Source organism: Podarcis melisellensis (genome assembly GCF_964234715.1).
Source record: "Podarcis melisellensis genome assembly, contig: HAP1_SCAFFOLD_190, whole genome shotgun sequence".
NCBI classification, from domain to species: Eukaryota; Metazoa; Chordata; class Lepidosauria; order Squamata; family Lacertidae; genus Podarcis; species Podarcis melisellensis.
Window position 1 is genome coordinate 73,341 of NW_028113016.1, and position 25,430 is coordinate 98,770.

At 47.2% G+C, this 25,430-nt stretch overlaps 1 protein-coding gene and 1 pseudogene across 4 annotated transcripts in view; one reads left to right on the forward strand and one right to left on the reverse strand.

The window, feature by feature from the left end:
* The window catches only part of LOC309362411 (HLA class II histocompatibility antigen, DP beta 1 chain-like), a 31,061-nt pseudogene extending 21,858 nt beyond the window's left edge, over positions 1–9,203 (forward strand). Inside the window, exons 7-10 of the transcript XR_014173441.1 lie at positions 7,345–7,674; positions 7,815–7,925; positions 8,403–8,426; positions 9,019–9,203. The product of XR_014173441.1 is annotated as an HLA class II histocompatibility antigen, DP beta 1 chain-like (transcript). The remainder of the gene's footprint in view (positions 1–7,344; positions 7,675–7,814; positions 7,926–8,402; positions 8,427–9,018) is intronic.
* The window catches only part of LOC309362413 (uncharacterized protein), a 107,178-nt gene that overhangs the window by 30,966 nt on the left and 50,782 nt on the right, over positions 1–25,430 (reverse strand). The window contains exon 2 of one of the 3 annotated variants that reach the window (XR_014164954.1): positions 17,759–18,141. The exons of the other annotated variants lie outside the window; for them this stretch is intronic. The gene's annotated coding sequence lies outside the window, so the exon portion shown is untranslated. Of the gene's footprint in view, positions 1–17,758; positions 18,142–25,430 lie in introns of those variants that run through there. 3 annotated transcript variants of the gene reach the window in all.

Below are 25,430 nucleotides of genomic sequence, written 5' to 3' on the forward strand. Positions count from 1 at the left end.
GGCGTATGTAGTGTGTGAGTGTGTAGTTTATACAAACAGAATGATTGGGGTGGGGGGTTCCTGCTACAGTTCCCCTCTTCGGAGATAAGATTGCAAAGGTGGTATTCTGGTTTGAAAACTCTATCCAGGGGTTGCCTGAGCTGGCACCGCACTGCACGGGCATCCAGTAAGGTCCCTTTTCTCAAGTTTGCAACAATAGGTAGGAGGTTGCCAGGCGGGATAGCCTGGGAGGAACTGGGCAGGACTGGGCAGAGTGGGAAAAACACCCCAGGCATAGGAAAAGGGGAAGACGAGTGCCAAAGGTCTGGGGAGGAAATCAGATAGCTCAGGACTCGGGAGAAACCCTGTGAGACTAGCTAGCTAACGGAAGATAAGAGAATCAGAGAAAACCCCTATATAGGATAACAAGAACCCTTTTTCTTTTCCCTCTCTATCCCAGACACACGTGAATTCAGGAAATGGCTACCCAAGTGTCCAAACACAAGCGGGCTCCCTCCGGGAGGAAGACTTCATGGAAGCCATCCAAATCCAAGAGGGACCCTGACTCTCCCCTTGCATTTGTGTTAACATACTGGAAATCAATCGCAGGCCATAGACTATTGTCCAAACAGAAGTTGGAAGACCTGTGCAGGGAATCCTGGCCCGCCGGTACAGCCTCCGCCTCAACTATGCATTCGTCGGATACGTCATCTCCTCCCCTTGATATAATGATGGGAGGGGGAGAGTCTTATTGACAAGTAACAGGGAATCCCGACCAAACCCAAGCCATCTGCCCCGTCCTTGCGCTATCACCTGAAGACACTACTTGCACGATTGAGATTGATGGGCATCCCTACGAATGTCTACTGGATACAGGAGCCACATATTCAACCCTAGCAAATAGCCACCTGGAACCTGGATCGGAGACCAGGAAGGTCATGGGGCTGGACGGGATACCCCACACGTGTCCACTCTCCCACTCAGCCAAGGTCACTCTGGAACCCTTATTGGCGGAACACACCTTCCTCTTAACCAGCAGCCCAGTAAACCTCCTTGGCAGAGACTTACTTTGCAAATTAAATGTCACAATAAAGTGCTCGGGGGAATGCATCTACCTATACATGCCTGAAGAGTCCACCCCCACCTTCCAAGGAATAGTGCAGGATGCTAAACTGGAACGCCAATTTCCAGATCACTCCCCTGAGCTAGAAGAGGAAATGCCTCCTTGGCTATGGGGTACAGAGTCCACCTCGGTGGAACTTTTTAAATCTGCTACTCTGGTTAAGATCACCTATAGGGCAGACGTTCCTTTCCCTTGCACTAAACAATATCCCCTACCAAACGAAGCCATAGAAGGACTGACGCCCGTGATTGAAGATTTCCTCGAAAAGGGAATTCTAGTTCCTTGTGCATCACCCTGCAACACCCCAGTACTCCCCATAAAAAAACCTGATTGCTTTATGATCGTCAATCAGCAGTTTATAACGGGTCCGGCACACTTCTTCAAAGCTGCGCCACTGTTGCTCCCTTCAGGTCACGGCTTAGCAGAGTTGAACAGCGGTGTAAAGCAGTCCTTTTCTCGATGCAAGCATACACAGACAGGTTCGTCTATTTACAGCTCTTTATTAAAACATTTTACCAACAAAGACCGGGGCTTCTTTCAGCCATATCCAAAGGCACGTCTTTCTCTCACAGATACACAGAGAGAAGTGAAAGTACAGGGAAACAAGCTCCTCCTTAGCTTCTGTCTCCTCCCAGCTTCTAAAAACTGACGTCGGAATGTGACGCACACTCAGAACCCTTAACCATTTAAGTTCTGAACACTCACACCCCCCCTTGCGTTGGATTCCGACTGCACCTGTGGAACATCCTCGGCAAAACTCTGTGAGATCAATGCCTTCCCCAATGCCTTGTGCCCTCTCTTGGCGTCCCTGTTAGGCAACTGTGGCACCACCTCACAACTCTCAGAATCGCACTGTGCGAAACTTACCCACGCACCTGTGGCCTGATACCTCTCTGGTGGGATACCTTTAGTTGTGCGACTGGACCTCCTAGGCACAAACTCAGGTGTTCCCTCTGACTCACTTTGATCAGCAGGTGTGTCCTCTGCATCATGGGATTCCCCTTCTGACTTAAAGCGTCTTCGAATCCTCTCCATTACACTCACAGGAGAATTAGGCTCACTTTTGGGCAGTCTCTTAACAGCCTGTGGAGATGCCCTATCCTGCTCCTGACCCTGGTCAGTGACCTGGTCGTCATCAGCAGCCTCAGCCTCTTCTTCCGCCTCATCAGAACTGTCTTCTGGGTCAGAGAGACATTCTGAGAGAACATCACGCCTGACAGGAGTCTTTGACTTTACCTCCTCCTCTAAGAACTCAGCGTGTTTACTGATCAGCACCTTACTTTGATCACCTGACGGGTAAGCAAAACGTCATGCACGGGCTTCTGGCTCATACCCACAGAAGATCATTTTCTGGACTTTGGCTCCATCTGGCCCTTGCAAAGCTTTAGGCAAAGAGACAAGCGCAGGAGTCCCAAAAGTCCGCAGAAAGTGAACCTGGGGTTTGCGGCCATTTAACAAAGAGAACGGTGTGTCACCTACCAGTGAGTTGTAGACACGATTCCAGGTAAATGACACAGCCCTCGTAGCCTCCAGCCAAAACTCAGGAGGTAACCTGGCTTCTTTCAGCATCACCTGTGCAGCCTTAACCAGAGCTCCACTCCTCAGCTCTGCCACCCCCCCTTGCTGGGGAGAAGTAACTGTGTGTCGTATCCCTCTCTTCTGAAAGAACTTCTGCAAAGCAGAACCAGTGTACTTAGCATTTCTGTCACTGATGATCGCTTGAACCCTGGTGGAGAACCTCTGTTCCACCCCCTCAATCCAGCTCTTGATCAGCTGTGCTGCATCCTCCCTGGATTTGAGACCGTGAGTCCAGGAATTCTGCGAATAATCATCAAGAAAAGTTAGCAGAAACCTGGCCCCCCCTAGACTTGGTTCCTTGACAGGACCGGACAAATCTATGTGTACCAGCTCAAAAGGTTTGGTGGCCACACGTTCCACCTTTGGGTAACTGCACCCTCTCACCTTTGCTTGCTTGCAAGTGTCACAATTAATGGCACTTTGACAATTTCTAATTCTGCAACCTGTGGCAACCTCAGGCAACGCCTGCAAATCCTCTAATGGATTGTGAATCGTTCTCTGATGCCATACGCATGCACATGTAACATGATGAGCGGGAATTGTAGCACGCTGGTTGGGAACTGTAGCACGCAACGCTTGTGCTTTCTCAACCTTCCCCTCACCCCCAAGAGACGTTTTAAGAATGAAAAGATCATTCTGTCCCTTCCGCACTTTGGCCAGCAACCTCCCCTCTCTGGAGATTGTGCAGACATCATTTTCAAAACAAACTTTGAACCCCTTATTTAACAAATAAGGCACAGATAGCAAACAGTGATGAATTTCTGGAACAACACAAAAATCCACCGTCTCCTGTAAAACACAAAGATAGGCATTAGTACATTTGAGAACTCTAGTTTTCTGTCCATTCGCGAACTTAATAGTTTGTCCCTTCGGAACTGCCGTGCAATTCCACATCTCGACTGCAGGGGTCTCTGGAACCATGTTGCGGTTAGCTGCAGAGTCTATTACAAGGGCCATCTCGGAATTTTCCATTCGGCCGTCTTCAAACACTGCCATATTCGCAGAAACCTGATAAGACTCTTCTCCCTGCTGTTTACCACGACCACCTGGCTCAGTTCCACGCCTGCCTGTCTTCCCAGGCCTGTTGCCATGGAAACCCGCCTGATTCCCATGGGAAAAATCTTTGCAAACATCCTGCATCGGCTCTCTGCTCCGGTGGGGGCAACTGCCACGCCGACGTTGAACTCCAGTGGAAAAACACTGCCCGGGGCTCCTCCCAGCTGGCCTGGCCTTCCTCCTTCTGGAACGGCGCCTCCCACCATCCTGGCCCCCCCTGAAGCTCCTCTCTGCCTCAGCACAAAGGGAAAGTTCTTTAAACTCGCCTTTGGAACTCTTCGCCCCCCCGATCTGCTCACTAGCACTCCTAGAGGCCAAGACATCAGGAACAGGGCCTGCCAGTCCAGCTTTTCCAGGACTCAGTCCATCACACAGACGTGTAGAAGCATTACAACAGCTCCCCAACACTGTCTCAGCCCCCATTGGGCTTTCTGGGCATCCTTCAGCCTCTCCAGGGCTTTGGCCTTTCGCTGACGCCTCACACAAGCCCTTCAGCAAATTCCAGGCAGCCCACGCTGTCGTTACACCCTCCAAATGAGGCCTCAGTGATGCATCAACGCATGCCTTGAGCATCTCTAGCTCTTGATGCAGCCTCTGGCTATCTTCAGCCAACACAGCCCCACAGCTTGCTTCACCTGCTCCAGCTGCTGGCCGGCTAAGGGGTGGTGATTTTGGCTCCCATTGGGTGGCTTTCCAAAAGCCTTCAACCAAGAACAACCCCCTTATTTTTCTGGACCACGTTGCCCAACTCTTTAGAGTTAGAGGCTCCACTGGTATATCCTGGCTTTCAGCCATCTTCTCCCGTTCTCCCAAGGGGGCCCAAGCTTACTTATGATCAGCTTCAGCTTCCTCCGGCCTTCCCTTCCGTGGAGAAACGATATCGGCTGCGTCTCAGCTACCAGCTTTTAGCTGCTTTTAGCTCCAGCTCTCTGTATCAGAAGCTCTTACTGTCTCACGGAAGCAGGCAATTAATCATCCTCGCTCTCCGGCACCCACGCTGACCTCAAAGCGTTCCTGGAGCTCACACCGACTGCTTTACGAGCGTTGGCTGACCTCCATAACCTCTTGGAGATCGATCGATCTGCCGTGACACCTGATTGCTTTATGATCGTCAATCAACAGTTTATAACGGGTCCGGCACACTTCTTCAAAGCTGCGCCACTGTTGCTCCCTTCAGGTCACGGCTTAGCAGAGTTGAACAGCGGTGTAAAGCAGTCCTTTTCTCGATGCAAGCATACACAGACAGGTTCGTCTATTTACAGCTCTTTATTAAAACATTTTACCAACAAAGACCGGGGCTTCTTTCAGCCATATCCAAAGGCACGTCTTTCTCTCACAGATACACAGAGAGAAGTGAAAGTACAGGGAAACAAGCTCCTCCTTAGCTTCTGTCTCCTCCCAGCTTCTAAAAACTGACGTCGGAATGTGACGCACACTCAGAACCCTTAACCATTTAAGTTCTGAACACTCACAGTTACCGTTTTGTACAGGACCTAAGGCTCGTAAATCAGTTTGTAATTCCACGCCACCCAGTGGTGGGCAACCCAAATTCCCTTCTAAATGCCATCCCAGCAGGAACCACATGGTACAGTGCTGCTGATCTATGTTCTGCATTCTTCAGTATCCCTCTAGTCCCTGAAAGCCAATTCCTCTTCGCCTTCACCTGGGGACCAAGTCAATTAACCTGGACAAGACTACCCCAAGGGTACACAGAATCGCCCACCATATTTTTCACAATACTGCACCAAGATTTACAAGATGGACACCTACCTGCTGGGTCCAAGTATCTGCTTTATGTAGATGATATTTTAATATGTTCTACCAGTGAGGAGGCGTGTAAAGCAGACACTAAACATCTCCTCATTGAGCCAGCATACACAGGGCACAAAGTATCCCCCAAGAAGTTACAATACTGCAAGCAGGAAGTGAAATATCTCGGACATATCCTGGGGGTAGGCACCCAGAGCCTAGCAACAGACAGAATAGAAGCGGTCACCAAGATTCCACTCCCCAAGACCAAAAGACAATTGTGGGGCTTCCTTGCCATGGCAGGGCATGGATTGGTGGCTACAGTGAGATAACCAAGCCCCCTCCGCTATGACACGGCAAGATCATCCTAACGAATTAGTCTGGGAAGAGGAAGCATATCAATCCTTTGAACGACTTAGGAGGGAATTATGATCAGCCCCCGCCTTAGGCCTCCCAGATTATCGTATTCCCTTCAATCTGTTTATTCATGAGCAAATGGGGGTAGCCTCAGGAGTCCTTACCCAGCCCTTCCGGAATCAGGAGAGGCCTGTAGCCTATTACAGCCTACAACTTGATAATACGGCAAAGGGGGCAGTGAGTTGTCTGAGAGCCATTGCTGCCACTGCACTCCTTCTTCAAAAGGCCCAAGAGACAGTGTTGGGACACGAGATCACCATCCATGTTCCTCATGCTGTCTCCACCCTTCTAACTCTGAGAGGCTGCCACCACTTCTCAAATCCACGTTTTAAACCGGTACGAAGCCCTCCTCCTAACCCCATCCAACGTTACCATTAAAAGAGTCAACTCCCTCAATCTGGCAACCCTATTGCCTCTCCCAGAGGATGGCTCACCCCGCCAAAACTGTGCAAAGATTGTCCAACAAGCGGAGAAACCCCGAGAGGATTTAGACCACCTCCCTCTGGAAAACCCTGATCTTAGATTTTACACAGACGGGAGTTCCAAGGTGATAAACGGGGAAAGAAAGATGGGATATGCTGTAGTCTCCGACTTTGAGGTGCTAGAAGCTAATCCCATAAACCCCCATACAGCGCCCACGTGGCAGAATTAATTGCCCTCATAAGGGCTTGTGAGATTAGCGAAGGGAAAAGGACAACCATCTATACTGATAGTGCCGGTTCACAATCTCCCACGCCGCCCTAGTGGAAAGGTTATTAACAGCCATCATAGAATCATAGAGTTGGAAGAGACCACAAGGGCCATCGAGTCCAAGCCCCTGCCAAGCAGGAAACACCATCAGAGCACTCCTGACATATTGTTGTCAAGCCTCTGCTTAAAGACCTCCAAAGAAGGAGACTCCACCACACTCCTTGGCAGCAAATTCCACTGTCAAACAGCTCTTACTGTCAGGAAGTTCCTCCTAATGTTTAGGTGGAATCTTCTTTCTTGTAGTTTGGAACCATTGCTCCGTGTCCGCTTCTCTGGAGCAGCAGAAAACAACCTTTCTCCCTCCTCTATGTGACATCCTTTAACCTACTCTTCTCCAGGCTAAACATGCCCAGCTCCCTTAGCCGTTCCTCATAAGGCATCGTTTCCAGGCCTTTGACCATTTTGGTTGCCCTCCTCTGGACACGTTCCAGTTTGTCAGTGTCCTTCTTGAACTGTGGTGCCCAGAACTGGACACAGTACTCCAGTTGAGGTCTGACCAGAGCAGAATACAGTGGCACTATTACTTCCCTTGATCTAGATGCTATACTCCTATTGATGCAGCCCAGAATTGCATTGGCTTTTTTAGCTGCCGCGTCACTAAAAAAGAAAGAAAGAGAAAGGAAAAAAGAAAGAAAACTTCCCCTCCTTCCCCTCTCCTCCCTCCCTTGAAGCCTCTGGGTCCCTCCCTGCCTAAATCTCTGACCTTCCTCCCACATCTCCCTTGCCCCCCCCCCCCACAGTCCAGCCCAAAGTGAAGATCACCCCCACAGACAACGTTGAATCTTCACCACACAACACTCTGCTGATTTGCACCGTGAACCGCTTCTTCCCTGCGGGGATCGAGATCAAGTGGTTCAGGAACGGGAAGGAGGAGCCCAAAGTGTGGACCCCGGACCTCATCCGGAACGGGGACTGGACCTTCCATATTGAGGTGATGCTGGAGACAAAGCCAGAACGTGGAGACGTCTACACCTGCCAGGTGGAGCACGCCAGCTTCGAAGGCCCCGTTACGGTGAAATGGGGTAGGACGCCTTCCCAGCCCTGACCCATCTCCTGCCCAAGGGAGTGGGGGGCATTCCTGGGGGGATGGATGGGGTGCTCCCCCCTCAGGGGGCTGATCCCAGGCCTGCCTTTCCTCACTCTGGGCTTTTTCTTCCTTCAGAGCCACAGTCGGACTCTGCCAGGAGCAAGATGTGGACGGGGATTGTGGGGATTGTGCTGGGCCTGGTCTTTGGGGCCACTGGACTCGCCCTTTACCTGAAGAACAAGAAAGGTGAGGGTGGGGTGCCAGGGGGAGAGGGAGGGTTGGGTGTGGGGCTGGACTGGGCTCCAAGCTCCCCTCCTCTTCTTAGGCAGCGGGTCTGGAGAGGGTTCTGTTCCTTCTCCACTCCTAGGAGGTCCCTCTTGGTGCCTCAAATGGAGCCTCAGCTCTTATGGAGATGGTCTGAGGTTTAAACCTGTAGATTAAGACCTAAACCTTCTCAACTCAAAAGGACACAAATATTTTGCAGCTTACTGCAAAACATACAATTACTTACTACAAAACATTTAATTCCTTATTTTAAAGTTTTTATTTTATTAATTCACCCCTCATAGTCCATAGCACAGAACAAGAGAAAAAAGTTCCTAGCTGTGCCTGGACTGTGTTATCTTGATCTTGGGGGTGGGGTGGGGGCATGTTCCCAGAGAAGCTATTTCAGGGGATATCTGGTGCTGACTGAATCTTTCTATCCTTTTCTCTCTCTCCCAGAGCAAGCTGATCCTCAGCCTGCAGGTAATTTTCCTCTCTGCTCTTCCATCTTCCTCCCCCCCCCCAACCCCCTTCTCTTGGCTGCTTGGTGAGCCCCCACCATGGCTTGCTTTTAGAATGGCTTGCTTTTCCGCCACAGACCCTTTGGAACAGAAGGTAGGGGCTTCCTATGGATCAATCCTTCCCCTGATGCACACACTCCAATATCATGTCCTGGAAGGGGGTCTCCAGGGGAATGTCCCACCTGGGAGACAGTCAAGTAAAGTTCCTTAGCAGAGGCTGAGTGAGGAGACCAGGGCTGGCGTTTGGCTTGGGGGCCACATTTGCTCCAAGGTCCATGGTTCCCCATTTCTGATCTAGACAGATCTCCGTGGTCTCTTCTGAACCTCCTCTTCTCCACTGCCAAAGCCAGCCAAGTCTCTGTCCCTCTACCTCCTTCCCTCCTCAGAGCCCCCCCTGCCAGGCCCATAACTGGCGGCGATGGGAATTGTAGTTCACAATCTCTGATGGCCGCTCTATGGAGTGTCCCCCAAATCTTCCCAAGGATTCTTCTACCCCTTTCTCCCCGTTCCTCACCCCACAGTGATGGGCTTGTCTCTCTCTCCTCTGCCTGCAGGACTCATCAGTTAGACTTCACTGCTCGATCAGGATCCTGGGATGTGGAGAAGCTCTGTTCTTCCTGCCTGTTGCCCTCTGTCCTTGCTCAGAGGGTGAAAACCTCCTTGGAAGGTGGATGGAAGGAGTCACAGATCAAGAACTATGGTGTCCACCCCTCCCCCACCTTTGTTGCTTGCTTGTCATTTGGGGAAAGCTTCTTTTTGTGTTTCCCTTTCCGCTTGTTGATTTCAAGTTATCTCAACCTGATTTTACTTTTTTGCACCTCTCTGCTAGAGAATCTGTGCCTTGAATCTCCCTGGAGGAACCTGAGCTGTCTCTGTTACCGGAAAATCCGAGGGCTCCCTTGGATAAAAATAAAGACACCAATCAGGATGACTTGAAGCAAATCAGCAGCATGTAGGCTTGGCCTTTATTTAGATACTGTCGCGACAGGACTCCCACCCGCTACTAGGCGAAGCAAAATGGAAGCCCCAAACAAAGACAGACCCCAACTTTTATTAGTTCCTAATCCCCTAAATTACACCCCTAGAAATACATCATAACTACATCATGACTACATTATAAACAGGAGGGGTCGGGGGGGGGGGGTTGCGCAGGTAACGTATCATGACACCTGGCTGGTTCCCTTCTCCCACTCCCCATGAGTCATTTTCGGAAGACAAAAGGGTAGTCGCAGTTTCCTGCCCCCTGAGGGGGAATCCGGTCACTGTTCTTTTGTTATAGTCTGTGTTGAAGCCATTCATGTATGCAGTCCGTTGTGTCCTTGATGGTGTTCTGTCTGAGCCCATCAAGATGGCTATCAGGGTTGCCATGCCAACTGGGAAGGGCTGCAGAGTACGTGCTCACACGCTTTAGGGATTATGGCTGACCACCCCCCTTTGATAGTCCTTGTCATATGAAGTAAAATAAAAGTGGTGCGGTGCAAATCCGACGTACGGCTGATTTATAGTGAATTTATAACAAAAACTGTCAAAAAGAGTTCAAAGACACTTTCACTTCTGGAAGCAACTTAACACATTTTGATAGGATTAGTCACAGTCAATTAAACCCGGAAACTTTGTATCGAGAGCTGTCAAAGTATAGAGAAGGGTGCGCATTAGCCTGCAGTACCTGTGTAGCTGCCACAAGGGGCGCTGTTCGGTAACACTGATTGGCTGAAGCAGCAGCCGTTTGACCTAGGGTTCAGAAAACTGGTCTACCCATGAAAAGAATACGGCGAAGAAGGGTTTTACGGTCAACCCATGGAAAAGCTATAGAAGAGGGGTTTCAATACGGAGAGCTGTCAAATTAGCGCTTCCTTATTTACGGAAGGCTTTTAGGGGATGCCCCTCTAAATGGGGCATCTCCGGGGTCGGGGAAGGTGGGAGGGGTGCGTGTGGTGCTTGTGCAGTACATTTGAATGGAGGGGGGGGCGTTCCTGCTGCAACCCTGAAAACAACCATGAATCTCGTCAGACTGCCAGGACTGGTCCTTCAAGCCCTGATGTGGAGCCTCACAACTGAATTGGGGAGGGGTTACATGTGGCCTCCCAAACCTCTCCATGTGGCCCCTGGGACTCTCCCCAGCCTTGCATTGCCCCTTCCTGCAGAGTCTTTGCCTGGCTGGGATTTTGTCCTTCTATTCATGTTTCTTGCTTGCCTTGACGGAGGATGGAGAGGGGAGGGTGAACTTCTGCAGAGACTGGTCTGTGAAAACTTCACACTCGCCTTTGATGCTCTGCTCCTGCCCACCGTTGGTGTGTGGCCCCCAGAAGGTTCCCCAGAAGAGAACGTGGCCCTTGAGCTGGAGAAGGTTCCCCACACCCACCTCCTCCCCCCAACTCTACCTGGATGAGCTGCCCTTCACCTGGGGAAAAAGGGTCACCGGAAGCTGCCTTGGACTGACTCCATCCAGCTCAGCAGTGTCTGCACTAGATCTGCTCCAATATGCCCACACGGACTGGCAGTAGCTCCCTTGAGGTTTCAAATGGAAAGTCTTTCTAGCCCTTCCTGGAGACGCTAGGGATTGAGCCTTCTGCACTCAGAGCAGCCGTTCCGCCACTGAGATACAGTTTGCATCTCCTGAGATACAGTTTGCATCTACAGTTTGGGAGAGTCAATGTTTTTATTGCTTCAGCCACTGTCCAGAGACTCTCCTCCATTTGAGGTTTCTAGGTTGCGTGGCCATCTGTCATGGATGCTTGAGATTACTCATTGCAGGAGGTTGGGCTAGATGACCCTGTCAGTGTTTGTAAAAAATAAAAAAGTGTTCTGATCTCCCTTTGTCGCCTCAGCCTGGTCCTCGGACCCTTGTTGGCATAAAAGAGCCCATGAGAAGAGCATCCCTGCAGAGTACTTTATGCTTTTATTCTTAAAAGTCTTTTTGCAAAAGCGACTGACCAACTGTACACACATCAACACTACCAGCTTTCACTAACTAACCAACCAACCCAACACGAAACTAACATTTCTCACTCTATATATACAACCCGGTACAGGCCGCTGACTCATGCTGACCCAGCTTTTTTAAGCATTAAAGAAACAGCGGCCAATTTTTAGCCATGACATTGGGTCCCTTCCAATTCTGCGATTCCGTAAAATGGTGAATGGCCAAATATATTTATTGCAAGCTTCTCCCCACAGCCCTGCGACACGGAGGATGAGTCCCGTTTTCGGAGAGAGTCCCTGCTCCCCACCCTCACCCTGCTGACTTTATCTCCTCTGGGAGAGTAGTTTGTTAATTTCTCTGTAAATATCCTGCTCTTTTGTGATCTTAAGGATCAGCCCTCTGACTGGGATCCTCATCTGACCCACTTCAAGGCAGAAGCAGATTTCACAGCCTTGAGAGTATTTCCCCTGAGTCACACAAATGAAATTTTCTTCAGCTTCCCTCTGTGGTCCTTGAACTATTTTATTTCTTTTAGATTCCAACATTCAAGTAGTGCCACACTTGACAATCCTGGGTGTAAGAAAAAGGGTTGATCTGCCCATTTCCACACAACTTCACCTGAAAGAAGGTGACCTTCAGTCATACCTCCAACATTCACCACCTTTGGGTTATTGACTTGTTTAAGGCCTTTTGATGTAACCATTTAAAAACCCAAGGTGGTTTACCACACAATCATCCCAATAAAAGCAAGAAAAGTCATGTTTCAATCCAGTCTATGTGGAAACCATCAAAGGGGAACTGATTTAGGAGCCATTTTTCCCTGGGAAAACCCTCCACATGGTCTCCTGAGGTGATTCTACTATGAATTTGATTTCAGACTAGCTATTCAGGAGAGCCAAATGCCTTCTCTAGTGTTTCCACAAACATGAACTTTTTAGGGGGAGGAAAAACATTTTTTGAATCCTCCTGTGACTAAAATTCCTGAGGGAATTTTCTATTCCTCCACTTATCTGACTTTGGGCCCCTTGGAGGAGGAAACATGGAGTCCGTTGCCCCCCTGGGCATCCCTTCCTTGACCCTTCAGGCCCTGAGGAGGGAAGGATGCCAATCTCCACAGGGAAGCCATTTTCTCCTCATGTTTGGGCTCCCTCAGGAGAAAAGAGCGGGAAACACCTCAGGCGGAGGGAGACTCCCTTGACTTGAGGCATCTGATCAAGGCCTGTATTATAAAATGAGCTTAAAGATATATTTGCCAATGTTTGTATGTTTCATGCCAGGCAGAAACCAGCTGGCTAAGTACTTTGGCAGTTGGTTATCTTCCTGCTCTCCTGAGCAAGGGCCCCCCTGATTTATAGCAGTAGTAGGAGACAAGTTTCTCAAAGTTGTAAAGGGAATTACAGGCTGGGAGCAAATGTTACACTGACCCTACATATTACAGAATACAATCAAGCTGCAAAAACACTAATTAAGAGTTGGTAAATAGTAAGATTTATTGTTTAACAGAAAATAATACTATGTGCCTCCCATCAGACTCTAGCCATATTTTCCTAAGGTTTAAGGTATACTGAGAGAGTTAAAGGGCAATAAATTTTGGGAAGAGCTAATGGGAAAAGCAGCTGGCTGGGAAAGGAGGGTGTAAACTGAAGAGGCTTCTTTTGAAGCTGTTTTTTACCGAGTTCCTTTTTATTTTGCAAAGGCATGTTCTTCTAAAAAGCTATCTATGTTATGTATGAGATTTGTTGGCTTAATGTAATTAGGCAAAGGATTTAGAAAGTAAGAAATGTTAGATTCTTATGTTAGATTCTTATTTCATTGATGGTGTGTGAGAATGTGAACCCAAGATCTCTGTTTAGATAGAACTTAATACCACGAGCCATTTGTTTTGGAATGCAGGGGCAACAGGGGCAAAAGGTGATCTGGTAATTAAGGTGCCTTGTCGAGGCAAATGTAAGATATATGGCTACTTGTCTGCCATTTATGGATAGAAGGAAATATAGCTCTTTGTCTCCCATAAAGGTAATAGGAAATGGGTGTATCTTTTATGATTGGTTCTAGCAAACAGCCAATAGGAATTTCAACCAGGCTGATTGTCTGGACAGAGGCAGCCAAAGGAGGAGCAAGGGGGCTGGGCTGAGGAAATATAAGTGCTGGCCATCAGGGCTGGAGGGCAGGCAGAGCTTTGGTAACCATATACCACTGTACCTATCATTTATTTGTCTGACAAATAAATTATTATTTTAATTTCTCTATTGCTGCGTTGAATATTTCATTCCAGCTACGCATTAACCACAAGCAGGGTCTACAGTCTCTGCTCAGGTTCCTCAGAAATTTCCCTGCCTGTTCTGAGGAGAAAAAAATATCCGCCCTTTTCTCCACAGAAACACTCCAGGATTCTGTTCAGGGAAGTTTTTAATATTTAACGCTGTATTGTTTTTAATACTTGATTGGGAGCCGCCCAGAGTGGCTGGGGTATAAATAATTGTTGTTGTTGTTGTTGTTATTTATTATTATTATCCCCCCCCCGACTCTGCCCTGTTTGTTGTTTCTGGGGGAAACTGACAGGAAATCTCAAGGTTGACCAAGGTCTGAGGGAATTTATAGTATCCCCTCAGGACTTGGAAGGAAACACAAAGGATGTCCAGATGAAACCCCCACCTGCCACACCTCATGACCCCCCTGAAGTGATGGCACCTCCACAAACCCCCCAAGCCCACTTTTTGGCCCCAAACCCTGGCATTTGGGGGCTGGGAAACAAGGAGGAAGGAGACCCTGTGCCCCCCATGGTGGGTCCTGACTTTATCCCCCACAGTCCTCCTGAGGGATTGACACAACCTCCATTCGCCCCCTTTGCACCCCTTGATGAGCCTGGGAGGCAGCGTCAGCCAGCAGAGCAGCAGACCAGACACTATTTTTAAACCACTTTTTGCTAGTGGGGAGGGTGGGTCATAAACCCCCTCAGCCTGCCAAGAATCCCAGGAAGCTGGTGAGGGGAAAACACTCTGGGTAGTTTTATTTATTTCACTTCATAAAATTTATACATCAGTTGATTGTGGAAAAAAAGCAACACCTCAAAATGCTTTACAAAAATATAAAACAAGGGGAAAATCGCAACCGTGCTTTAAAGCACAAACACATGAAAAAAACACCATTAAAACCACCTCAGCTTCCTCAACATCTATTTTCAAAAGGTGCCATAAAGAGAACAATGAAGAAGGCGCCTCTTGGTTTCATTAGGCAGGGAGTTCCAAAGGATAGAGAGAAGGGGAAAACACTCCCAGGGACCCATATTGACATGTATTAAATTAAAAGCTTCCCTAAACAGGGCTGCTTTCAGATGTCTTCTAAAAGAATGGTGGTAGTTGTTCTCTTTGACATCTGGTGGGAGGGCCTCCAAGAAGGCCCTCTGCCTGGTTCCCTGTAACTTGGCTTCTCGCAGTGAGGGAACCGCCAGAAGGCCCTTGGCGCTGGACCTCGGTGTCTGGACAGAACGATGAGGGTGGAGACGCTCCTTCAGGTATACTGGACCGAGGCCATTTAGGGCTTTAAAGGTCAGCACCAACGCTTTGAATTGTGCTCAGAAACATACTGGGAGCCAATATAGGCCTTTCAAGACCGATGTTCTGTGGTCTCGGCGGCTGCTCCCAGTCACCAGTGCAGCTGCCGCATTCTGCATTAGTTGTAGTTTCCGGGTCACCTTCAAAGGTAGCCCCACACAGAGTGCATAGCAATAGTTGGCACTTTGTGATGAAAAAGCGGGTTCTGTGTTGCAGTTTGGGTACTCGGTCTGGAAAAGGTTTGCCATCACTGCCCTCAGATCATGTCCAGTCGCAAAGGTGGACGTAGGTTTTCCACCCTCAGGCCAAGAGGTGGCTCCTGCCTTGGGGCAGCTGGTGGATTTAGAGGAAGCTGACCCTTAGCATTCTGGGTTGGGGACCTGCCTGAACCTCCTTCCCCATTATACTCATCCTTACAGTTTCATTTTGGGGATAGCATTCTGCACACACTTGTGTCACCATGGTTCCCGCCCCCCAGCACATTGCTTTGAGATGCTCTGGTACGGCCCCTTCTTCACTGTGCCCCCTTCCCTCCTCATGCAAGACCACCAGTCTCAGCTCCACTTTGAGCAGCTCTCTATTCCCAGATACAAAGATTTCCCACTCCCTCCACCAAACACCAACACCAGCCCACCCTCATTCAGCAGCAACACGACTGATTCACATTAAATATTATATTATGCTTACTATTGTGAAATGTGACCTTCATTACTTTAAATAAATGCCTAGACCACGTTACATACAAACAACAGAAGCTCACATACGCTGCATGCAATTAAGACTGATTTCCTGTTATTGATGTGAAAGAAAGTGTCGACTCGGAGAGAAAAAGGATCCACAGTCTAAAATGTGTTGCATAATAACCAAATCAGGATCCACACTCCTTCTATTTAAACCCTTTCTCTTCTTTGAGTTAATTGATGGCCTGTAGGTGTTTCCACTCTTACCCCTCGGAGTCTTTTGGTGGTTTGTAAGACTTCCACTACAACTGAACCTCTGTCCATTTCCCTAGGACTTATATTGTTACTCCCCTGTATGAGTTTGTTGATGTTTTGTAAGAACTTCACTTGTACTGAAGCTCCTTCCACACTCCATGCATTGAAATGATTTCTCCCCTGTGTGAGTTCGTTGATGTTTTCTAAGATGTCCACTATCAGTGAAGCTCTTTCCACACTCCATGCATTGAAATGGTTTCTCCCCAGTGTGAGTACGTTGATGAATTCTAAGGTTTCCACTAGTAGTGAAGCTCTTTCCACATTCCATGCATTTAAATGGTTTCTCTCCTGTGTGAGTCCGTTGATGAATTCTAAAGTGTCCACTCTGACTGAACCTCTTTCCACACTCCATGCATTTAAATGGTTTCTCCCCTGTGTGAGTCCGTTGATGAATTCTAAGGTATCCACTATCAGTGAAACTCTTTCCACACTCCATGCATTTAAATGGTTTCTCCCCTGTGTGAGTCCGTTGATGAATTCTAAGGTATCCACTATCAGTAAAGCTCTTTCCACATTCCATGCATTTAAATGGTTTCTCCCCTGTGTGAGTCCGGAGATGAATTCTAAGGCTTCCGCTAGTAGTGAAGCTCTTTCCACACTCCACGCATTTAAATGAATTCTCCCCCGTGTGAGTCCGTAGATGAATTCTAAGGTCTCCACTCCGACTGAAGTTCTTACCACACTCAATACATTTAAATGGTTTCTCCCCTGTGTGAGACCGTAGATGACTTCTAAGGTCTCCACTCTGACTGAAGCGCTTTCCACACTCCATGGATTGAAATGGTTTCTCCCCCGTGTGACTCCGTTGATGAATTCTAAGTTTTCCACTCTCAGTGAAGCTCTTTCCACACTCCATGCATTGAAATGGTTTCTCCCCTGTGTGAGTCCGTTGATGAATTCTAAAGTGTCCACTCTGACTGAACCTCTTTCCACACTCCATGAATTTAAATGGTTTCTTCCCTGTGTGAGTCCGTTGATGAATTCTAAGTTGTCCACTCTGACCGAACCTCTTTCCACACTCCATGCATTGAAATAATTTCTCCCCTGTGTGACTCCGTAGATGAATTCTAAGGTGTCCACTCTGACTGAAGCTCTTTCCACACTCCATGCATTTAAATGGTTTATCCCCTGTGTGAGTCCGTTGATGAATTCTAAGGTATCCACTATCAGTGAAGTTCTTTCCACACTCCATGCATTTAAATGGTTTCTCCCCTGTGTGAGTCCGTTGATGAATTCTAAGGTGTCCACTCTGACCGAACCTCTTTCCACACTCCATGCATTGAAATAATTTCTCCCCTGTGTGAGTCCGTTGATGAATTCTAAGGTGTCCACTATCAGTGAAGCTGCTTCCACACTCCATGCATTTAAATGGTTTCTCCCCTGTGTGAGTCCGTTGATGAATTCTAAGGTGTCCACTATGAGTGAAGTTCTTTCCACACTCCATGCATTTAAATGGTTTCTCTCCTGTGTGAGTCCGTTGATGAATTCTAAGGTTTCCACTCCGACTGTAGCTCTTTCCACACACCGTACATTTAAATGGTTTCTCCCCTGTGTGACTCCGTTGATGAATTCTAAGGTTTCCACTCTGACTGTAGCTCTTTCCACACACCGTACATTTAAATGGTTTCTCCCCTGTGTGACTCCGTTGATGAATTCTAAGGTTTCCACTCTGACTGTAGCTCTTTCCACACTCCATGCATTTAAATGGTTTCTCCCCTGTGTGAGTCCGTTGGTGAATTCTAAGGTTTCCACTAGTAGTGAAGCTCTTTCCACATTCCATGCATTTAAATGGTTTCTCTCCTGTGTGACTCCGTTGATGAATTCTAAGGTTTCTACTCCGAATGTAGCTCTTTCCACACATCATACATTTAAATGGTTTCTCCCCTGTGTGAATCTGTAGATGAATTCTAAGGTTTCCACTCTGACTGAAGCTCTTTCCACACTCCATGCATTTAAATGGTTTCTCCCCCATGTGAGTCCGTTGATGTTTTCTAAGGTTTCCACTGTCAGTGAAGCTCCTTCCACACTCCATACTTTCAAATTGTTTATGTTCTTTGTTTTCACACTCCATGCATTTAAATGGTTTCTTCGTTATTCCCATTAGACATGGCCCACCAGAATTCTGATTGGCTTCTCTATTGTCTTCTTTCAATAGGGAGGGGTAGGGAGAAAATCCTTTTTGTTTTCTAGGAAGAGAACAAAGGACTATTACACATCAATTAGCACCTTATTTTAACGTGTTGTCCTCCATACGTTCCAAATTTTTAGGAAAGGCAAATGAAATAATTTAAAATAACAGTCATGCATCATCAGCCTTTTATAACCCTTAATTATTGTTAATGGAGCAGCATTATCTTAGAATACGGTTGAACTGTGGGCTTTACGTTTTATAAAAAGTGGTTTCTCACAGGAAACGGAGCTGCTGTATGTTCCAATATTCCTCAGGGTCCTAAGTTCATCATGATGTTCTTCATCTTCTGCACTATAATCCTCCACCCCTTGGGCCACATTTTGTCCCCTTCGACCTCTAGATGTTTATTAATCACCTGCACTGTCCCTTTGGCCTCAGGATGTCCATACTGACCATTTTGGAAGACCCATATGTAAGTCTAGTGACAAGGCTTGGTGCTTGTGGTCGGTTGAAGGAGTGCTCAGTTGGAGAATGTTCTTGGGGTTGGACTTCCATCTCTCAGCCTTGCATTATGTAATGGAGAGAGCTGGAGATGCAGAAGGAAAGCAGCTGGAGCCTGACTGCTGGGAAGGCCAGACTGAGACACCCACCCCAATTATGATTTATACTAATTATATGCCGCCATGTCTCACACCTGCCTCCTGACACCGGCTTATCTTAGCAGAGATTCCCTGTTCAGGCCTCTCTCACTGTTCTTCCTCCTTGGCCGTGGGTGGCCAAGGGCTTCTGGATATTCTAGCTCTGCTCCAACTGGGAATTATTTATTACATTTGTATACCTCTCTTCATCTGAAGATCACAAGATAAAAATATGTGTGACACTGAAAAAGGTGAGTATTAAAGGTGAATAATACCCATTGTCCCCTTCATGGATCACTTCCTTGCCGTGGCAAAGGGGCTCGAATAACTCAGAGAAGCTATGAACTATACCGAGCAGGGCACCCAAGATGGACAGGTCATGGTGGAGAGTATTGACCAAACGTGATCCACCTGGAGGAGGAACCGGCAAGCCACTCCAGTATACCTGCCAAGAAAACTCCATGGACAAAGACAACAGGCATATAAAAGTTATGACGCTGGAAGACGAGCCCCTCAGGTCGGAAGGCGTCCAACATGCTACTGAGGAAGAGTGGAGGACAAGTACAAGTAGATTCAGAGCTGATGAAGCGGCTGGGCCAAAGCCGAAAGGACGCTCAGTTGCGGATATGCCTGGAAGTGAAAGCAAAGTCCAATGCTGTAAAGAAAAATATTGCATAGGAACCTGGAATGTAAGAACCATGGACCTGGGTAAGTTGGATGTGGTCAAAAATGAAATGGCAAGATAAATATTGACATCCTGGGCATCAGTGAACTAAAATGGACGGCAATGGGCGAATTCAGTTCGGATGACCACCATATCTACTACTGTGGGCAAGAATCCCATAAAAGACATGGAGTGGCCCTCATAGTCAACAAAAGAGTGGCGAAAGCTGTACTGGGATGCAATCTCAAAAATGATAGAATGATCTCGATATGAATCCAAGGCAGAACTTTTAACATCACAGTAATCCAGGTTTATACACCAAGTACGGGTGCTGAAGAAACTGAAATCGACCAATTCTATGAAGACTTACAACACCTTATAGAAGTGACACCAAAGAAGGATGTTCTTCTCATTATAGGGGATTGGAATGCTAAAGTAGGGAATCAATAGATAAAAGGAATAACTGGCAAGTTTGGCCTTGGAGATCAAAACAAAGCAGGGCAAAGGCTAAGAGTTCTGTCAAGAGAACAAGCTGGACATCACAAACATGCTTTTCCAACAACACAAGAGATGACTCTACACATGGGCATCACCAGATGGGCAGCATCGAAATCAGATTGATTATATTCTCTGCAGCCAAAGATGGAGAAGCTCTATACAGTCAGCAAAAACAAGACCTGGAGCTGACTGTGGCTCAGATCATCAGCTTCTTATAGCAAAATTCAAGCTTAAACTGAAGAAAGTAGGGAAAACCACTGGGCCGGTAAGATACAATCTAAATCAAATCCCTTATGAATACACAGTGGAAGTGAGGAACAGGTTTAAGGATTTAGATTTGGTGTACAGAGTGCTTGAAGAACTATGGATGGAGGCTCGTAACATTATACAGGAGGCAGCAACTAAAACCATCCCAATGAAAAGGAAATGCAAGAAAGCAAAGTGGCTGTCCAACAAGGCCTTACAAATAGCGGGGGAGAGAAGGCAAGCAAAATGTGAGGGAGATAGTGAAAGATACAGGAAATTGAATGCAGATTTCCAAAGAATAGCAAGGAGAGACAAGAAGACCTTCTTAAACGAGCAATACAAAGAAATAGAGGAAAACAACAAAATGGGAAGAACCAGAGATCTCTTCAAGAAAATTGGAGATATGAAAGGAACATTTCGTACAAAGATTACCATAATAAAGGACAAAAGTGGTAAGGACCTAACAGAAGCAGAAGACATCAAGAAGAGGTAGCAATACACGGCATGTAATGCCTTAAAAGAAAACATAATGAAAATGATCTATAGGTGGTACATGACCCCAGTCAAGCTTGCAAAAATCTATCATTTGCCCAATAACAAATGTTGGAAATGTAATGAGGCTGAAGGTACTTTTTACCACCTTTGGTGGACCTGCCCGAGGGTTAAAGCCTTTTGGGAAATGATCTATAATGAAATTAAGAAAGTCCTTAAGTGGACCTTTCCTAAGAAACCTGAGGCTTTTCTCCTTGGTATGGTTGGCCAATTGGTGTCAAAAAAGGATAGGACCTTTTTTATGTATGCTACTACAGCAGCAAGAATTCTTCTGGCAAAGTATTGGAAGACGCAAGAACTACCTACTCTGGAAGAATGGCAGACAAAGGTGATTGACTTTATGGGACTGGCAGAGATGACCGGCAGAATCCGCGACCAGGGGAAAGAGACAGTGGAAGAAGACTGGAAGAAATTTAAAATGTATCTTAAAAACTGTTGTAAAATTGAGGAGTGTTAAGATGTCAAGGGGTAAGAAATAGAGAATTACAGCTGTAACTAATAAATTAAAGAAAACTTAATGAAAGGGAACTAAATGGATAAATGGATCAAAGGGTTGCTAAAAAATTGCAAAATAAGGATGCAGCGAAAGGGAGGTATGGGGAAGTCGGAAGAAAGAAGGTATATGAAAATAAGATTGTGAAATTATATATGTTTGTTTTTGTTTTGGTTTGTTTTTATTATGTGTTGTGGTTGTTCTTTTTTCTATGTGTTTAAAAAATTGAATAAAAAAATATTTTTTTAAAAAAGAAGAGGTAGCAATAATACACAGAGGAATTATACCAGAAAGATATGGGATGTCTCGTATACACCAGGTAGTGGGGTTGCTGACCTTGAGGCAGACATCATGGAGAGTGATGTCAAATGGGCCTTAGAAAGCACTGCTAATAACAAGGCCAGTGGAAGTGATGATATTCCAGCTGAACTATTTAAAATTTTTAAAGATGGTGCTGTTAAGGTGCTACACTCAATATGGCAGCAAGTTTGGAAAACTCAGCAGTGGCCAGAGGATTGGAGAAGATCAGTCTACATCCCAATCCCAAAGAAGGGCAGTGCCAAAGAATGCTCCAACTACCGCACAATTGCACTCATTTCACACGCTAGCAAGGTTATGCTTAAAATTCTACAAGCAAGGCTCAAGCAGTATGTGGACCGAGAACTCCCAGAAGTGCAAGCTGGATTTAGAAGAGGCAAAGGAACCAGAGACCAAATTGCAAACATGCGCTGGATTATGGAGAAAGCTAGAGAGTTCCAGAAAGACATCTACTTCTGCTTCATTGACTATGCAAAAGCCTTTGACTGTGTCAACCACAGCAAACTATGGCAAGTTCTTATAGAAATGGGAGTGCCTGATCACCTCATCTGTCTCCTGAGAAATCTCTACGTGGGACAAGAAGCTACAGTTAGAACTGGATATGGAACAACTGATTGGTTCAAAATTGGGAACAGAGTATGGCAAGGCTGTATATTGTCTCCCTGCTTATTTAACTTATATGCAGAATTCATCATGCAAAAGGCTGGGCTGGATGAATACCTAGTCGGAATTAAGATTGCTGGAAGAAATATCAACAACTTCAGATATGCAGATGACACAACCCTGATGGCAGAAAGTGAGGAGGAATTAAAGAACCTTTTATTGAGGGTGAAAGAGGAGAGCACAAAATATGGTCTGAAGCTCAACATCAAAAAAACGAAGATCATGGCCACTGGGCCCATCACCTCCTGGCAAACAGAAGGGGAAGAAATGGAGGCAGTGAGAGATTTTACTTTCTTGAGCTCCATGATCACTGCAGATGGTGACAGCAGCCACAAAATTAAAAGACGCCTGCTCCTTGGGAGAAAAGGACTGACAATACTAGACAGCATCTTAAAAAGCAGAGACATCACCTTGCCAACAAAGGTCCATATAGTTAAAGCTCTGGTTTTCCCAGTAGTGATGTATGGAAGTGAGAGCTGGACCATAAAGAAGGCTGATCGCCGAAGAATGGAGGCTTTTGAATTCTGGTGCTGGAGGAGACTCTTGAGAGTCCCATGGACAGCAAGAAGATCAAACCTCTCCATTCCTAAGGAAATCAGCCCTGAGTTCTCACTGGAAGGACAGATCCTGAAGCTGAGACTCCAAGACTTTGGCCACCTCATGAGAAGAGAAGACTCCCTGGAAAAGACCCTGATGCTGGGAAAGATGGAGGGCGCAAGGAGAAGGAGACGACAGATGGTTGGACAGTGTTCTCGAAGCTACCAACATGAGTTTGACCAAACTGCGGGAGGCAGTGGAAGACAGGAGTGCCTGGCGTTCTCTGGTTCAGGGGGTCACAAATAGTCGGACACAACTGAACGACTAAACAACAACAAACATCCATTGTGGGAAAGAAAAGTAAGAAGATGAAACCAGTGGTGTGTCTACCTGAAGGTGGTAATAATAATAATAATAATAATAATAATAATAATAATAATAATAATGTGTAAAGAAGAAACCAATCTTCAAATCAGTTTCATATTCCCTGGCCAGGGATGATGGGAGTCTTATCTGGGGGGACAAACTTTTCCCACTTCCTCCCTCCACCCCCGAGGGTCCCCTTTCCCCAGAGGACCCCTGGTCGGCTCAGCTTCCTGCCAAATCTCTCCCCATCCCAGGAGGGGGGGGAGAGGTCTCCATCCCGGCCTCTCTCGCCCCCATTAACCCTTCCATGGACTCCCCAGTCTCCCCCCCCTAATATATAAATATATTTCGCACCTCTTTTCCCTCCTCCTCTGCAGAGCTGCTCCTCTTCCGGGAATGTGGATCAGGCCCCTCCCCTCCCCCCTTACCCCCTCCAAACCTCCCTGCCTCTCTAGGAAGCGGAGCTCACTGATCGGGGCGGGGGGGGGGGAATGAGTGGCCCCTCCCTCCCAGGACAGACAAATTCTCCTCCTTCCAAACAAGCTCCGTTTTCCTGTTTCTCTCCTGAGAAAGTCCCGGGTTCAATCCCCGGAGGCGGCAGGGAAAGAGACCCCCCCCAACTGGGAAAAAGCCCTCCGGGGCAGGAAGGTGACATCCCCCCTTCACTTCTTTTAATCCCTTGCCGGGAGAGGGGGAGTCCGGTCAGTTTCACACCCATTTCCCGACGGGGGGGGGGGGAGAGGCAGGGTCGTGGCGCAGGGGGTCCCTGTTACAACAGCCCTGCAAAGTAGACCGGAGTTGCTACACACTTTTGGGACTTAGAGAGTAACTTAAAGCTAATGGGACCCCTGACCATTAGGTCCAGTCATGGCCGATTCTGGGGTTGCGGTTCTCATCTCACTTTATTTGCCGAGGGAGCCGGCGTACAGCTTCTGGATCATGTGGCCAGCAGGACTAAGCCACTTCTGGCGAACCAGAGCCGCGCACGGAAACGCCGTTTACCTTCCCGCTGGAGTGGTACCTATTTATCTACTTGCACTTTGACGTGCTTTCGAACTGCTAGGTTGGCAGGAGCAGGGACCGAGCAAGGGGCGCTCACCCTGTCACGGGGATTCAAACCTTCTGATCAGCAAGCCCTAGGCTCTGTGGTTTAACCCGCAGTGCCACCCGCGTCCCTGGACAGTAACTTACGGCAACCATAAAGGGCAGTCCAGTGTGTCATTACGGGGGCCTCTTTTAAATAGGGGTGGTGTTTGAACTTGGGCTTTGCTAATGTTACGGAATTGGCGGGGGGGGGGCACTTGTGTGAGAGCAGGTTTCCTTGGCCGTCTCCCCCTTCCTTGCTTGTCCCTTCTGCGTTCCCATGGCATGTCCAGCCGAATTCAACTATGGCGTGTGGTACATATCTCCGCCTTCAGACGGATGGAGCCAGGCAGCTTTCTGGGTCATGTGCCCAACTTTTCATGAGCTGATATTAAATCCCAAAAGAACTACAGCTGCTTGTTACAAAGGGTGGGGGCCGATTCGGGTAGGTTAATGATATTAACTCTTTCCATGCTCATTTCTGATGCTCAGAAGCAGGTGACCCTTTCCTACACCTTCCTGATGACATTCTCAGTCTGACAAACAGCATTTACACAGAAACACGGATCAAACATGAAAAACCCTTTACATAACTCCCTTTCTAAAATTCAAGGAGACCATCTTATAACATATTCCCGCTATAACACACAAGTTCTAATTAAATCCTAATATTTACTATGCCTAAACATCGAGCACCACAGACCTATAATAATAATAATAATAATAATAATAATAATAATAATAATAATAATAATAATTTATTTATACCCTGCCCATCTGGCTGAGTTTCCTCAATCACTCCCCAATCGAGTGTTAAAAACAGTAAAGCATGAAATATTAACAACTTCCCTAAACAGGGCTGCCTTCAGATGTCTTTTAAAAGTAAGATAGCTGCTTAATTCCTTGACATCTGATGGGAGGGCGTTCCACAGGGCAATGGTCTGGTCCCCTGTAACCTCACTTCTCGTAGGGAGGGAACCGCCAGAAGGCCCTTGGAGCTGGACCTCAGTGCCCAGGTTGAATGATGGGGGTGGAGACGCTCCTTCAGGTATACAGGACTGAGGCCGTGTAGGGCTTGAAAGGTCAGCACCAACACTTTGAATTGTGCTCAGAAACGTACTCAAATATTCCTCTGCAGTAAAGGAGGCAAATGGAAGCCTTCCCATTGTCTTTGTGCTTACAAATACTGCCTTAAGGAGGGATGAACAGGGTGGGCCTGTGACCTGGATTCAGGAACTAAAGTATTTACCATCACAAAAGAATGCCCAGGCTGCCCAGATAATGCAGTTAGTGACCATTAACAGG